The sequence below is a fragment of the Dermacentor andersoni genome, chromosome 4 (assembly GCF_023375885.2).
Source record: "Dermacentor andersoni chromosome 4, qqDerAnde1_hic_scaffold, whole genome shotgun sequence".
Taxonomy (NCBI): domain Eukaryota; kingdom Metazoa; phylum Arthropoda; class Arachnida; order Ixodida; family Ixodidae; genus Dermacentor; species Dermacentor andersoni.
The window spans coordinates 175,175,443-175,189,057 of NC_092817.1; the positions used below are offsets into that span (position 1 = coordinate 175,175,443).

The following is a 13,615-nucleotide window of genomic DNA, read 5'->3' on the forward strand; positions in this document are numbered from 1 at the left end:
CGTTTGATTCAGTCGAAACCTCAGCAGTCATGGAGGCATTACGGAATCAGGGTGTAGATGAGCCATATGTAAAAATACTGGAAGATATCTATAGCGGCTACACAGCCACCGTAGTCCTCCACAAAGAAAGCAACAAAATCCCTATAAAGAAAGGCGTCAGACAGGGAGATACGATATCTCCAATGCTATTCACAGCATGTTTACAAGAGGTATTCAGAGGCCTGGAGTGGGAAGAATTGGGGATAAAAGTTGATGGAGAATACCTTAGCAACTTGCGATTCGCTGATGATATTGCCTTGCTTAGTAACTCAGGAGACCAATTGCAATGCATGCTCACTGACCTGGAGAGGCAAAGCAGAAGGGTGGGTCTGAAAATTAATCTGCAGAAAACTAAAGTACTGTTTAACAGTCTCGGAAGAGAACAACAGTTTACGATAGGTAGCGAAACACTGGAAGTGGTAAGGGAATACATCTACTTAGGGCAGGTAGTGACCACGGATCCGGATCATGAGACTGAAATAACCAGAAGAATAAGAATGGGTTGGGGTGCGTTTGGCAGGCATTCTCAAATCATGAACAGTAGGTTGCCACTATCCCTCAAAAGGAAAGTGTACAACAGCTGTGTGTTACCAGTACTCACATATGGGGCAGAAACCTGGAGGCTTACGAAAAGGGTTCTGCTGAAATTGAGAACGACGCAACGAGCTATGGAAAGAAGAATGATGGGTGTAACGTTAAGGGATAAGAAAAGAGCAGATTGGGTGAGGCAACAAACGCGGGTAAACGACATCTTAGTTGAAATCAAGAAAAAGAAATGGGCATGGGCCGGACATGTAATGAGGAGGGAAGATAACCGATGGTCACTAAGAGCTACGGACTGGATTCCAAGAGAAGGGAAGCGTAGCAGGGGGCGGCAGAAAGTTAGGTGGGCAGATGACATTAAGACGTTTGCAGGGACAACATGGCCACAATTAGTACATGACCGGGGCAGTTGGAGAAGTATGGGAGAGGCCTTTGCCCTGCAGTGGGCGTAACTAGGCTGATGATGATGATGATGATGACCTATGTGTTAGTCGCAATTTTGTATGTTGAATGATTAGTAACATTCTAGTGGTCTGAATGTAAAAAAAAAAGCGTGTTCAAATCTTAAGAATGCTACCAACGTTCCAAATGTGCGTAAGAACCTGTCAGTTGTACAACCTATTGAGTATTTTCATAGAATAGTACAATGAGCATAGGCTAATCAAAGATATTTTAGCAATTTTCTAGCCAATATGAAAGTTAACGACACGAAGTTCCGGACAGAAATTTAGCTGTCTGCGCCAGTATTTTCAAACTAGGACAAGGTGCTCTTTTGTTACAATTAGAAGGTGGAGAAATTACCATCCTGCGATTGTTCATTTAATTGAGAGAGTGCGAACGAAAGAAAATTGCCTTGAGTTCTGCTGCAAATATGCGCTGCTTCTGCTGCGCCATTAGGCCTCTTCTCTCAGCAGGCACACTTGCGTGCTCATTCATTATAAATTGTTACTTCGCCGGCATTCGGCAAGTTTAATAGAGAGCGTGTCTTAGTCAACGTCACTGGAAAATGTTTGTCTCTTGCCTTCTGAAGTTGGGGCCATATATAATTGTCAAGTTCTATAGAAACAAGAAACAAGACAGTGTTCACTAAGCTCATATTAAGCAGCACTTCTATGTGTTCGCTCCTAGTTGAGTGGTGCTGCGGCTGCAACGTATGCTGTTGCGGATACATTTTAACATTACAACTGCTATCTACCCAAAAGGTGTTTCAAATTGTTAACTGCCGCGACGATAGCTAAAAACGGTAGTAAGCAACCATAGCGTTGCTTACTACCGTATACGCATCCGTAGACAGCGTGACTTACATGGAATGGGTGGTTTTGAAACGCAGATGACTGGTGTTCGATAGGCCTTTCTTGGCTTGTTAGTAGACGGGGTCGTCGTCGTGGTAGTGGTTGTCGTTGTGGTAGTCGTCGTCGTGGTGGTAGTCGTAGTTGTCGTAGTAGTAGTTGTCGTGGTAGTGGTCGTCGTAGTAGTCGTCGTGGTGGTGGTTGTAGTGGTCGTCGTAGTAGTCGTCGTCGTAGTGGTCGTCGTAGTAGTCGTCGTGGTGGTGGTCGTAGTTGTCGTAGTAGTAGTTGTCGTGGTAGTGGTCGTCGTAGTAGTCGTCGTGGTGGTGGTCGTAGTTGTCGTAGTAGTAGTTGTCGTGGTAGTGGTCGTCGTCGTAGTAGTGGTCCTCGTCGTGGTACTCTTCACAGTAGTTGCGGTCGTATTCATGGTCGCTGCGCCTGGAAATAAAAAATTACTCTTAAGGAAAATAGTGAGGCAGGCGATTCTGTTAAAAATAATTCTGACAATAACTTTTACATATACGTTTTCTATTTATTGTTTAATCTGCAGGGCACTTTCCCTATTCCGATGAATAAGACGTTCACGTAAACGCGGGCTTTCATAATCGAACCCTTATCAAAACTTCCTATGCTCACTGAGTTTAGGAATATTAGGCATTCAGAATACGACTGGAGTAGTAACTGCTATTTGGTTCGCTTTCGAATCGAGCGAGCACTATTTGATGTTGGATATTTGTTCCTTTATGTTATGTAAGGGATAGAACCACTCAATGGGGTAACAAGGGAGAGACAACGATACATGTGAGGAATGTGACAGATGAGCCTGTGTCGCGTAGGAGCGTGATGCACAATGCAAACCTTTGAACAAATTTTGCCGCAAAAAAATTATTACGCATAGTGTAATCACCAAGCTTAAACGATTGATAGGATAAGGAAGCTTGCATGCCCGCCGCTGCAAACACTCGCGCTGTAGTCGACAAACGACGTGTCTGTAATGACAGCACAGATGACAGCCAGTAGTAGGGGTATGTCGATTTACAAAACTTACACTGCTGTCACAACTGCCGACGTAAAAAGGAATTTCTCCAATGAGAAGCATTGCGAACATAATGACGTCCTAAGGTTTCTTTGTAGAGATGTGGCTTGTCTATAGCAGATAGGTTTATCTCTCCGTAAAAATGTATATCTGCGCCACACGACCTGACCCGGCTGAACGTTGTAATTTGCTGTGGCGGCTGATTGGCCAGAAGCCACAACTGATAGCCCAGGATGGCGCATGCAATCATCTTCGCGGGGCGCTCTGAACTGTCATGTCAAAGTGCATTGCACATAATTCATTGCATTGGACAAAGTGCATTGGTTCATAATTGTACTCGGGGTGCGTTGTTGTGGGAAGCAGTTATAACATCGCTGTGCTGCCGCCTTCTGTCTACTACATGATAGGCCGTGTTTGTGCGTGGCCTGAATTTTCATACTTGTCATGGCAGTGTGTTGGGTCGCCACAGCAAACGGGTGTGTGGCAGCCATTCCTAACAACTGGCAAGCTTGTTAATAGTGATTTTTAAGCACTTCTAGCATTTCCTTTTTTGGGTTTTCGCTTGTGAAGGCTAGACGAGGCATAGTGTTTCTCACTATATTACCTAGAGGGAAATCTGGCGCTGCTGCGCTGTGGTATGTATAGGAATGCTGGTATATTGTGACTTCGGATCGGAATTGTTCTCGGACATCGAGCAAAGTCCTGTTCCGGTGGAACAATGACTCATTTTCTACTTAAACTGCGCTCAAAAAAGCTGTTTTAGCTTTATTATTACACAAAAACGTGTTTTGTTTAACCATGAGAACTTGTTGTTGCATGTACAATTATGTGATACGTAAAAAAGTATCAGCGGGCCGCTAAGTTTTGAGGACAGACGACAAGAACCACACTCCCTTTGAAACATTTGTCGTCTGTCCTTTCTTTTCTTCCCTTCGTCACGCATTGTAGGTGTGTAAAGATGCAATTTGCGTCAATGCAAACCTTTTATGAAGATTGTACTTTAGGAACCCGTTATTTGTGTAGCCATATGACGGACAGGCCGCCATTGGAATATGAACCTGGCAACGTTTAAGGCTAGAACGTAATCTAGTGAGGCGAGTCTAGCAGTGCTATTGGAGGAATTAGAGGGCAGTAAATGGGATATAATAGGGCTCAGTGAAGTTACGAGGCCAAAAGAAGCATATACACTGCTAAAAAGTGGGCACGTCCTGTGCTACCGGGGCTTAGCAGAGCGACGAGAACTAGGAGTCGGATTCCTGATTAATAATAACAGAGCTGGTAACATACAGGAATTCTATAGCATTAACGAGAGGGTGGCATGTCTTGTTGTGAAACTTAATAAGAGGTACAAAATGAAGGTTGTACAGGTCTACGCCTCTACATCTAGTCATGATGACCAGGAAGTCGAAAGCTTCTATGAAGACGTGGAATCGGCGATGGGTAAAGTGAAAACAAAATACAGTATACTGATGGGCGATTTCAATGCCAGGGCAGGCAAGAAGCAGGCCGGAGACAAGTCAGTGGGGGAATATGGCATAGGCTCTAGGAATAGCAGAGGAGAGTTATTAGTAGAGTTTGCAGAACAGAATAATATGCGGATAATGAATACCTTTTTCCGCAAGCGGGTTAGCCGAAAGTGGACGTGGAGGAGCCCGAATGGTGAGACTAGAAATGAAATCGACTTCATACTCTGCGCGAACCCTGGCGTCATTCAAGATGTAGACGTGCTCGGCAAGGTGCGCTGCAGTGACCATAGGATGGTAAGAACTCGAATAAGCCTTGACTTGAGAAGGGAACGGAAGAAACTGGTACATAAGAAGCCAATCAATGAGTTAGCGGTAAGAGGGAAACTAGAGGAATTCAGGATCAACCTACAGAACAGGTATTCGGCTTTAACCCAGGATGAGTACCATAGTGTTGAAGCAATGAACGACAATCTTATGGCCATCATTAAGGAGTGCGCAATAGAAGTCGGTGGTAGCGCCCTTAAACAGGAAACCAATAAGCTATCGCAGGAGACGAAAGATCTGATCAAGAAACGCCAATGTATGAAAGCCTCTAACCCTACAGCTAGAATAGAACTGGCAGAACTTTCTAACTTAATCAACAAGCGTAAGACAGCGGACATAAGGAACTATAATATGGATAGAATTGAATAGGCTCTCAGGAACGGAGGAAGCCTAAAAGCAGTGAAGAAGAAACTAGGAATAGGCAAGAATCAGATGTGCGCGTTAAGAGACAAAGCCGGCAATATCGTTACTAATATGCACGAGATAGTTCAAGTGGCTGAAGAGGTTTATACAGATTCATACAGTACCAGTAACACCCACGACGATAAGGTGAGAGAGAATAGTCTAGAGGAACTTGAAATCCCACAAGTAACACCGGAAGAGGTAAAGAACGCCTTCGGAGCTATGCAAAGGGGGAAGGCAGCTGGGGACGATCAGGTAACAGCAGATTTGTTGAAGGATGGTGGGAACACTGTCCTAGAAAGATTGGCCGCCCTGTATACACAATGCCTCATGACCTCGAACGTACCGGAATCTTGGAAGAACGCTAACATAATCCTAATCCATAACAAAGGAGACTCCAAAGACTTGAAAAATTATAGACCGATCAGTTTACTGTCCGTTGCCTACAAAGTATTTACTAAGGTAATCGCAAATAAAATTAGGAATACCTTAGACTTCTGTCAACCAAAGGACCAGGCAGGATTCCGTAAAGGCTACTTAACAATAGATCATATTCACACTATCAATCAGGTGATAGAGAAATGTGCGGAATATAACCAACCCTTATATATAGCCTTCATTTATTACGAAAAAGCATTTGATTCAGTCGAAACCTCAGCAGTCATGAAGGCACTACGGAATCAAGGTGTAGATGAGCCATATGTAAAGACACTGCAAGATATCTATAGCGGTGCCACAGCCACCGTAATCCTCCACAAAGAAAGCAACAAAATCCCAATAAAGAAAGGCGCCAGACAGGGAGATGCGATATCTCCAATGCTATTCACAGCATGTTTGCAGGAAGTATTCAGAGACCTCTAGTGGAAAGAATTGGGGATAAAATTCGATGGAGAATACCTTAGCAACTTGCGATTCGCTGATGATATTGCCTTGCTTAGTAACTCAAGAGACCAATTGCAATATGCATGCTCACTGACTAGTAGAGGCAAAGCAGGAGGGTGGGTCTGAGAATTATTCTACAGAAAACTAAAGTAATGTTTAACAGTCTCGGAAGAGAACAGCAGTTTACGATAGGTAGCGAGGCACTGGAAGTGGTAAGGGAATACATCTACTTAGGGCAGGTAGTGACCACAGATCCGCATCATGCGACTGAAATAACCAGAAGAATAAGAATGGGATGGGGTGCGTTTGGCGGGCATTCTCAAATCATGGACAGCAGGTTGCCACTATCCCTCGAGAGGAAAGTGTACAACAGCTGTGTCTTACCAGTACTCACCTACGGGGCAGAAACCTGGAGGCTTACGAAAAGGGTTCTGCTGAAATTGAGGACAACGCAACGTGCTATGGAAAGAAGAATGATAGGTGTAACGTTAAGGGATAAGAAAAGAGCAGATTGGGTGAGGGAACAAACGCGGGTAAATGACATCTTAGTTGAAATCAAGAAAAAGAAATGGGCATGGGCCGGACATGTAATGAGGAGGGAAGATAACCGATGGTCATTAAGGGTTACGGACTCCATTCCAAGGGAAGGGAAGCGTAGTAGGGGGCGGCAGAAAGTTAGGGGGGCGCATGACATTAAGACGTTTGCAAGGACAACACTGCCACAATTAGTACATTACCGGGGTAGTTGGAGAAGTATGGGAGAGGCCTTTGCCCTGCAGTGGGCGTAATTAGGCTGATGATGATCCACCTTTTAGACGAAGCCTCTTACAACAACAGCCAAGACAAGCCTCGCAGACACATATACCGCCATTCCCATATGGCACAGCGCCCCTTAAGAAACTCCAAAGACGGTAGCGCCAAATTTCGCACTACTTGTTATAGTGAGAAACTCTATGACACGGGGCGAGTGGAGAGAGCGTCTGGCTTGGCAGAGGAGCCCGCCTGCTGAAATCATGATTTGCGGCACTGAAATATTTCTATCTCGGTTATTGCTGAGCCGATTTGAAAAATCATTGCGGCAGCACGCTCCCTAGAGGGCACGTAACAACTTTCAGTGTATAACCATAATTTGCTATGGCGCCTGGTGAGGGGCCCTTTAAGTTAAAACCCATGCTTGATTTGATCTTGATGACGCCTGGCGTGAGCGTGCTCAAGACGCTCATTGCGCTTTGTTGTGCGCGTTCGCGTTAGGTGGCGTCTAGATTACGTGAATCATGCACTTCAAGTTAAGATTCATTTCTGAAAGCACGGGTGAGCACCGAGCTTTGTATGTTACCGTGATTCTTGTGCGTTTGATTACAAGCGAGCCCCGCCTAGTTTGGTCGTCGTGAATATCAGGTTGCCCGCCTCAGAATAATTTTGGTGAGTTTGAGTCCGAAAGTGCCTTAAGGAAAAATATATTCTGTTCGCGAGTCTTGGTGACGTTGTCTAATTTTCTAATCCTATGCATATAATTCTTCTCTTCGTTTTCCACGGCTATTCCGTACATTCTTATTGATTGAGTTGAACGACACGGCAGCAAAGTTTTACATCCATCTGTTATAAAAAAAAATTCTACTGATTTTTACTAGTGACACAATTCTACTCTTTAGTCATTTCTGAATTTTTGTTACGTTGATTTCAACATAACTTCCCCTCGTCCTTGATCACTGGGTATGGAGAATAAATTCAGAACGCTAACCGCACACTGCGATACAATTAACAATAGGTCCACACGAGGTCTCGTGTCCTTGTTGAAATGACTAACGTATGGTTACTGAGAGCTCAAAGATCCCACTATATCTTAGAAGAAAGTTGCGAAAGTAGGCCACATAGAATGGACCCACCTTCTCTAGCAACTATCATCTGTGTCTAACGCACCTCTAGAATGTTAGCGGTATGTAAGATTAGGTGTTTGAATAAAATAAGTAAAATGCATAAAGAAAATAAGTAGCCATCTCCGTAGGCACAGGTCCTTATAACGGTAATTCACTTCTATTTTCAAGCTAGATCTAACAAAAATTTCGCAACTGTATTTAAAAAAATTCTCGTTTAGCTCTGCCTTAATATCATGGCTCATAGTGCATATTAATATAGGTTTAGCACTGAATAACAACTAATAAACCTAGCTCCTAAATGAAATATGTCAGGCTTTGCAATATCCTCAAACTGAAAGTGAATGAAACAGGCGGTGAGACGGGCACTGTTGCAAATTCAAAGAGGTTGCTCCTTTATTGAGATGGCGCTTAAATCGAGCGATCTCGCAATCGGGGGCTCTGCCTATAACTACATATCGGTATGAGTTGCCTCCTGCGTTAAAGGCTATAATTTGACAACTGAAGGCGTTTCTTTCTGATGACACAGAGAAATTGGCTTATTAAAACGTTTGCTACTGCAGCCAGAAAATAAATCAGCAGGTTTGGGTGGCTTCTCTGACACTAACTATTTACTGTGAAAGGAAGAACATCTTACAAGAGACACAGTCGAGAAGAACATTACATATGTGATGCATAAGAAATCATCCTCGTTTGCAGCAGCGTTGCCTTTTTTGTGTCTCCCAGGCTACACACACGAAAACTGGTATCGAGCTTGGCCATGCTGAATTTTTTCTCGACGGAAAACGGAAATGTACAGGTAGCTATTCCATAGTTCATCGAGTTAAGCTTGCTATTGTGCAACTGCTAAGCAACGCATAATTCTTACTCGGTCAAATGTTCAGTGGAAGCTCATAAATTTCACTTAATCCTCCTCAACTGAAAGAGAGTCAGTCCAAATAGGCTAAGAGTTCACTGATATTGCCTACAGTTCATTACTAGTAGAGATATTAACTTGAGATAACCAAATGACTTATTTGTACCGAGAAGGCAAACACCGTGCCGAACCACATCTATCTTTAATCCCGTAACCATGATCGGAAGTTGCAAGCAACCAAAGAGTTTTGGATAATGAGCCAGAATCTGAAGGCAGTTAACAAAACAGGTATCCTTAACTAGCTGAGTGCGAGGTACATGTAAAATGATCAACTACTTCGCATTGCCTCCAGAGCAACAAACGAAGACGAATAGAACGCAACTGCTATCTTAAAAAGAAGTGTGCGGAATGTTTAGCGATTTATCGATGTTTTCTGCCTCACGAAACGCTGAATGCGCACAGACACCGTAAATGCACGACGTGTCTAAATTTTGCTGTGACTGAAAGCGTAAAATTACAGCTAAAAGTTTCAGATATAAGATTTTTAGTGAGCATAAGATATTGTTAATTGCAAGAGTCATAAGAGCTGTAGTGACGAAATACTGCACTAGGGAGGCTAATTCCTGTTCTAGAGAGAGTGCGCGGCTTATTCAAGCTTAGTGGGCATTCCTAATTTTGTTGCAACAGAACTAGTATAGCCCTACTGGCACTCGGCAAATTTTTTGCCAGTGTCAGGTGCCGGTGTATTCCTAAAAATGAATTGGACTGGACGACGCTTCAAACTTCTGAGTTTCAGATTACAAACTTGCTATTCTACCTCGCCTCGACGCCACCATTCAGTCTCTGAGGGCTCTAATGTCTCTAATGGATGTCGCCTTGGCCTGGCCAAGCCGGCATTCAGGCCTGCGACGTGGCAGAGGGTGCCGAGAATCCCCAGATCTGGACAGGCAGCTACTGGAAACTGGACCTGGCAACGCTTAATTTACAAACCCTCTCGAGCGAAGCTATGTTACGCGGACTTTCTTGAGGTATTATCATGCATTGTTTGGGATATTACTGGCCGTAGTGAGCTTACAAGTACTGGTTACGATTTAACTGGACTGACTAACGGCCACGTCCTCTGCTACAGATGCCTTCCAGAAAAGGGGCCATACGGGGCACGATTTCAAACCCACAAGGACATAGCGGGTTTGATTGCGGGATTTGCGGGAATTCTGCGGGATTAGGTAAAGGGTAGCAGTCGTCGCAATAAAGCTACATAATAAATATAGATTCAGGGTAATCAAAGCCTATGCGCCAATCTCGTGTCATGCTAATGAAGAAAAGAAAGTTTTATGAAGATGTTGATTTAGCAATGAGAAAGGTGCAAACATAGCGTACTGTAGTCATGGGCGACTTCAATGCAAAAGTGGGGCAGAAGCAAGCTGGGGAACAAGCTAATAGCAGCTATGGCATCGGTTCTACAAAAACTTATGATAGAATCTGCGGAAAGAAATACACTCCAAATAATGAATACCTTCTTCAGCAAGCGCGGAAAGAGAAAGTGGATCTGGAAAAATCCTAATGAAGAAACGATAAGTGAAATATATTCTTACGAGCTGACACCGAGCCTCTGCAAAGACAAGCGAACTTCGTTCTCCTCTTCCCCCGTTCTTTCTGTAGCTTTAGCCTAACACTCCTCCCTTCACAGACGAAGCCCGCTGGGCAAGTAACTGTAACGTCCACTTGGAGTCACGTGGATGACAGCGTTTCAGGTGGGCGACGTGAACAAGCTGCGTATTCTTACACCGGTATTCATTAGAAACGAGACGAGCAGGCGAATAGGTCACTTCAGTTAGGCGATTGGTCATGACGAAAGGCCCGGTCTAACAAGCCAGAAACTTCTGGCACAGATCGCACTTGCGAAGTGGTGTCCAAAGCCATATTGTGTCTCCTCTGTCGTACGACACATTCTTATACCGTGAATCGTAGCTGATCTTGCAGCGGTCCGGGGATGCCAACGTACGGATCTGAGCTATGTGACATCCTTCCTCAGCGCGGCAGAGAGTCTGGGCAATAGAAGAGTCCGCATTAGGATTAAAAGGTAGAATGGTGTCAAGGAAGCTGCGGGGTGGCCTGAAATAAAGAAGATTAAAAGGACTGTAGCCGGTAGTCTCATGCTTTGTAGTGTAGTAGGCGTATGTGATAAAAGGCTAGATATTGTTGCGTGTGGAAAGACACAGACAGAAGCGGGTATTTACAGGCTATTTGAACTGGAATCAGGCAGCTAGGGCGACACTCGCTCGCGCCAAGCGTACCGACCAACTTCATCGTCGTTCTCGCGACGGCTCGTTTCTTGAGCATCGCTCGATGCTATCGTAATACTACCCCCCCCCCCCTCCTGCGGCCAAAGCACCGTCACGGTGCTGTTAAATATCCAAGGCGCATGGAGAGTTGTAGGGCTTGAGTCGGGCGACGTGGACAACGTCACTGCTTCTCACAGCGGAGGACGTAGCGGGCGTGCCTAGAACCATTTCATAGGTGACATCGGTCACTTTACAGAGCACGCGATATGGACCTGTGTAACAAGACAGGAGTTTTTCACATAGGCCAACTTTACGCGAAGGTGACCATTGCAAGGCGAGCCTGCCGGGCACAAAATGGGCATCACGGTGGCGGAGGTCGTAGCGTTGCTTCTGCTTGTCTTGAGACAAGTGTAGACCAGCGCGCGCAAGTTGGCGAGCGTGGTCAGCATCGGCGATTGCATCACGGGCATAATCGCTAGTTGAGCTGTGGCGGACGGAAGCACAGTGTCCAGTGGTAGTGTTGGTTCGTGACCATACAAGAGGTAAAACGGGGAAAAGCCAGCAGTTTCGAGACGGGAAGAGTTGTACGCAAAGGTAATGTAAGGTAGTGCCAGGTCCCAGTCACGGTGGTTGTCGTAAACATATTTCGATAGCATGTCTGTAAGGATGCGGTTCAAGCGCTCAGTGAGGCCGTTCGTTTGGGGATGGTATTAGGTGATAAATTTATGCCGTATTGAGCAGGCACGCAGATGTCGTCGATCACTTTGGCCAAGAACGTACGGCCACGGTCTGTTAGTAATTGACGCGGAGCACCATGCATAATAATAATATCATGTAGGAGAATGTCCGCAACATCAGTTGCGCAACTGGTCGGAAGAGCACGGGTTACGACGTAGCGGGTCGCGTAGTCCACCGTGACTGCAGCCAACTTGTTTCCTGATGTAGATTCCGGAAATGGCCTAGAAGGTCTAAGCCGACACGACGAAGGGGCTCGGCAGGAATGTCGAGTGGCTGCAGGTAACCAGCGGGGAGCTGCGAAGGCTTCTTGCGTCGTTGGCAAACTTCACAAGCGGCGATGTAACGTCGTACGGAACGGGCAAGACCCGGCCAGAAAAAAACGGCGACGTACACGGTCATAGGTTCAAGATACGCCAAGATGTCCCGCCGTTGGTGCGTCGTGGAGGTCTTCTATAATGGTGGAGCGGAGGTGTTTAGTTATTACAAGTAGGAACTCAGAGCCGTCCGGATGAAGGCTACGACTCTACAGAGTACTGTCGCGGATGACCAAGAGGCGTAGAGTAGCGTTGGCCGGAGAGTGCTCAAAACCGCCTATGAGTGCTCTGATGTAGGCGTCACGGCGTTGCTCGTCAGCGAAATGAAGCAGCTGTGATACAGACAATACGCAAGAAGCACTGGCAATATTGGAGGAGTCAGAGTCGTCGACAGGGTAACGCGACAAGCTGTCAGCGTATTGGTGCAGGCGGCCAGACTTGTACACCACGGAATATTAAAATTCTTGTAGCCTCAAAGTCCATCGACCAAGCCGGCCTGTAGGATATTTTATCGATGAGAGCCAGCAGAGAGCTTGATGTTCAGTGACTACGGATGAAGGGTGACCTTAAAGGCAAGGACGCAACTTCGCAACCGCCCAGACAACACCAAGGCATTCGCGTTCCGTAATGGAATAGTTGCGTTCCGATGGTGTGAGGAGGCGGCTCGCATATGCAATAAAGCGATCCTGGCCACGCTGACACTGGGCTAAGACGGCACCTACTCCATATCGGCTGGCATCTGTACGCAATTCTGTGGGGGCATCAGGGTCGAAGTGGGCGAGAATGGATGGGGAGGTGAGAAGAGTGACTAGACGAGAGAAGACGGCGGCCTCTACAGAGCCCCACGAAAATTGTACGCCCTTCTTCAAAAGATTTGTTAGCGCTCTAGCAATTGTCGCAAAATCTGGAACAAAACGACGGAAGTACGAGCATAGCCCTACAAAACTTTGAACGTCGGCGGCTGTCTTCGGAACGGGAAACTCTCTGACAGCGCGAGTTTTGCCGGGATCGGGCTGTACTCCGGAAGCGTCGACGAGGTGGCCCAGAAGAGTAATTTGCCAGTGGCCTAAACGACATTTGGACGAATGAAGTTGCAACTTCGCCTTTCGAAATACATCAAGTATAGTTGTGAGACGTTCAAGGTGAGTGTCGAACGTTGGCGAGAAGACGATGACGTCGTCGAGGAAGCAGAGGCATGTGGATCATTTGAAACCTTGGAGCAAGGAGTCCATCATACGCTTGAAGGTGGCAGGGGCATTGCATAATCCAAACGGCATTACCTTATATTGGTATAGGCCATCATGTTTGAGGAACGCAGTTTTTTCTCTGTCCATATCGCCAACAGCAATCTGCTAGTATCCGGAACGAAGATCAATAGACGAGAAATAGCTGGAACCGTGCAGGCAGTCAAGGGTCTATACGTGGAAGCGGGTAGACGTCTTTCTTACTAGTGTTGTTGAGATGAGGGTAGTCTACACAGAACCCCCACGTGCCGTCCTACTTCTTAACCAACACCACAGGTGACGCCCAGGGACTCGACAAGGCTCAGTGATGTTTTTGTCGAGCATTT

General features: G+C 45.8%; 1 protein-coding gene and 1 long non-coding RNA gene across 2 annotated transcripts in view; one reads left to right on the top strand and one right to left on the bottom strand.

Moving 5' to 3' along the window:
- Positions 1–9,894, top strand: part of LOC140217176 (uncharacterized) — a 35,792-nt gene extending 25,898 nt beyond the window's left edge. Inside the window, exons 2-3 of the long non-coding RNA XR_011893694.1 lie at positions 8,579–8,651; positions 9,838–9,894. This is a non-coding gene — a long non-coding RNA (uncharacterized lncRNA). The remainder of the gene's footprint in view (positions 1–8,578; positions 8,652–9,837) is intronic.
- LOC129384968 (uncharacterized) overlaps positions 2,225–13,615 on the bottom strand; it is an 88,671-nt gene continuing 77,280 nt past the window's right edge. Inside the window, exon 4 of the mRNA XM_072287573.1 lies at positions 2,225–2,306. The gene's annotated coding sequence lies outside the window, so the exon portion shown is untranslated. The remainder of the gene's footprint in view (positions 2,307–13,615) is intronic.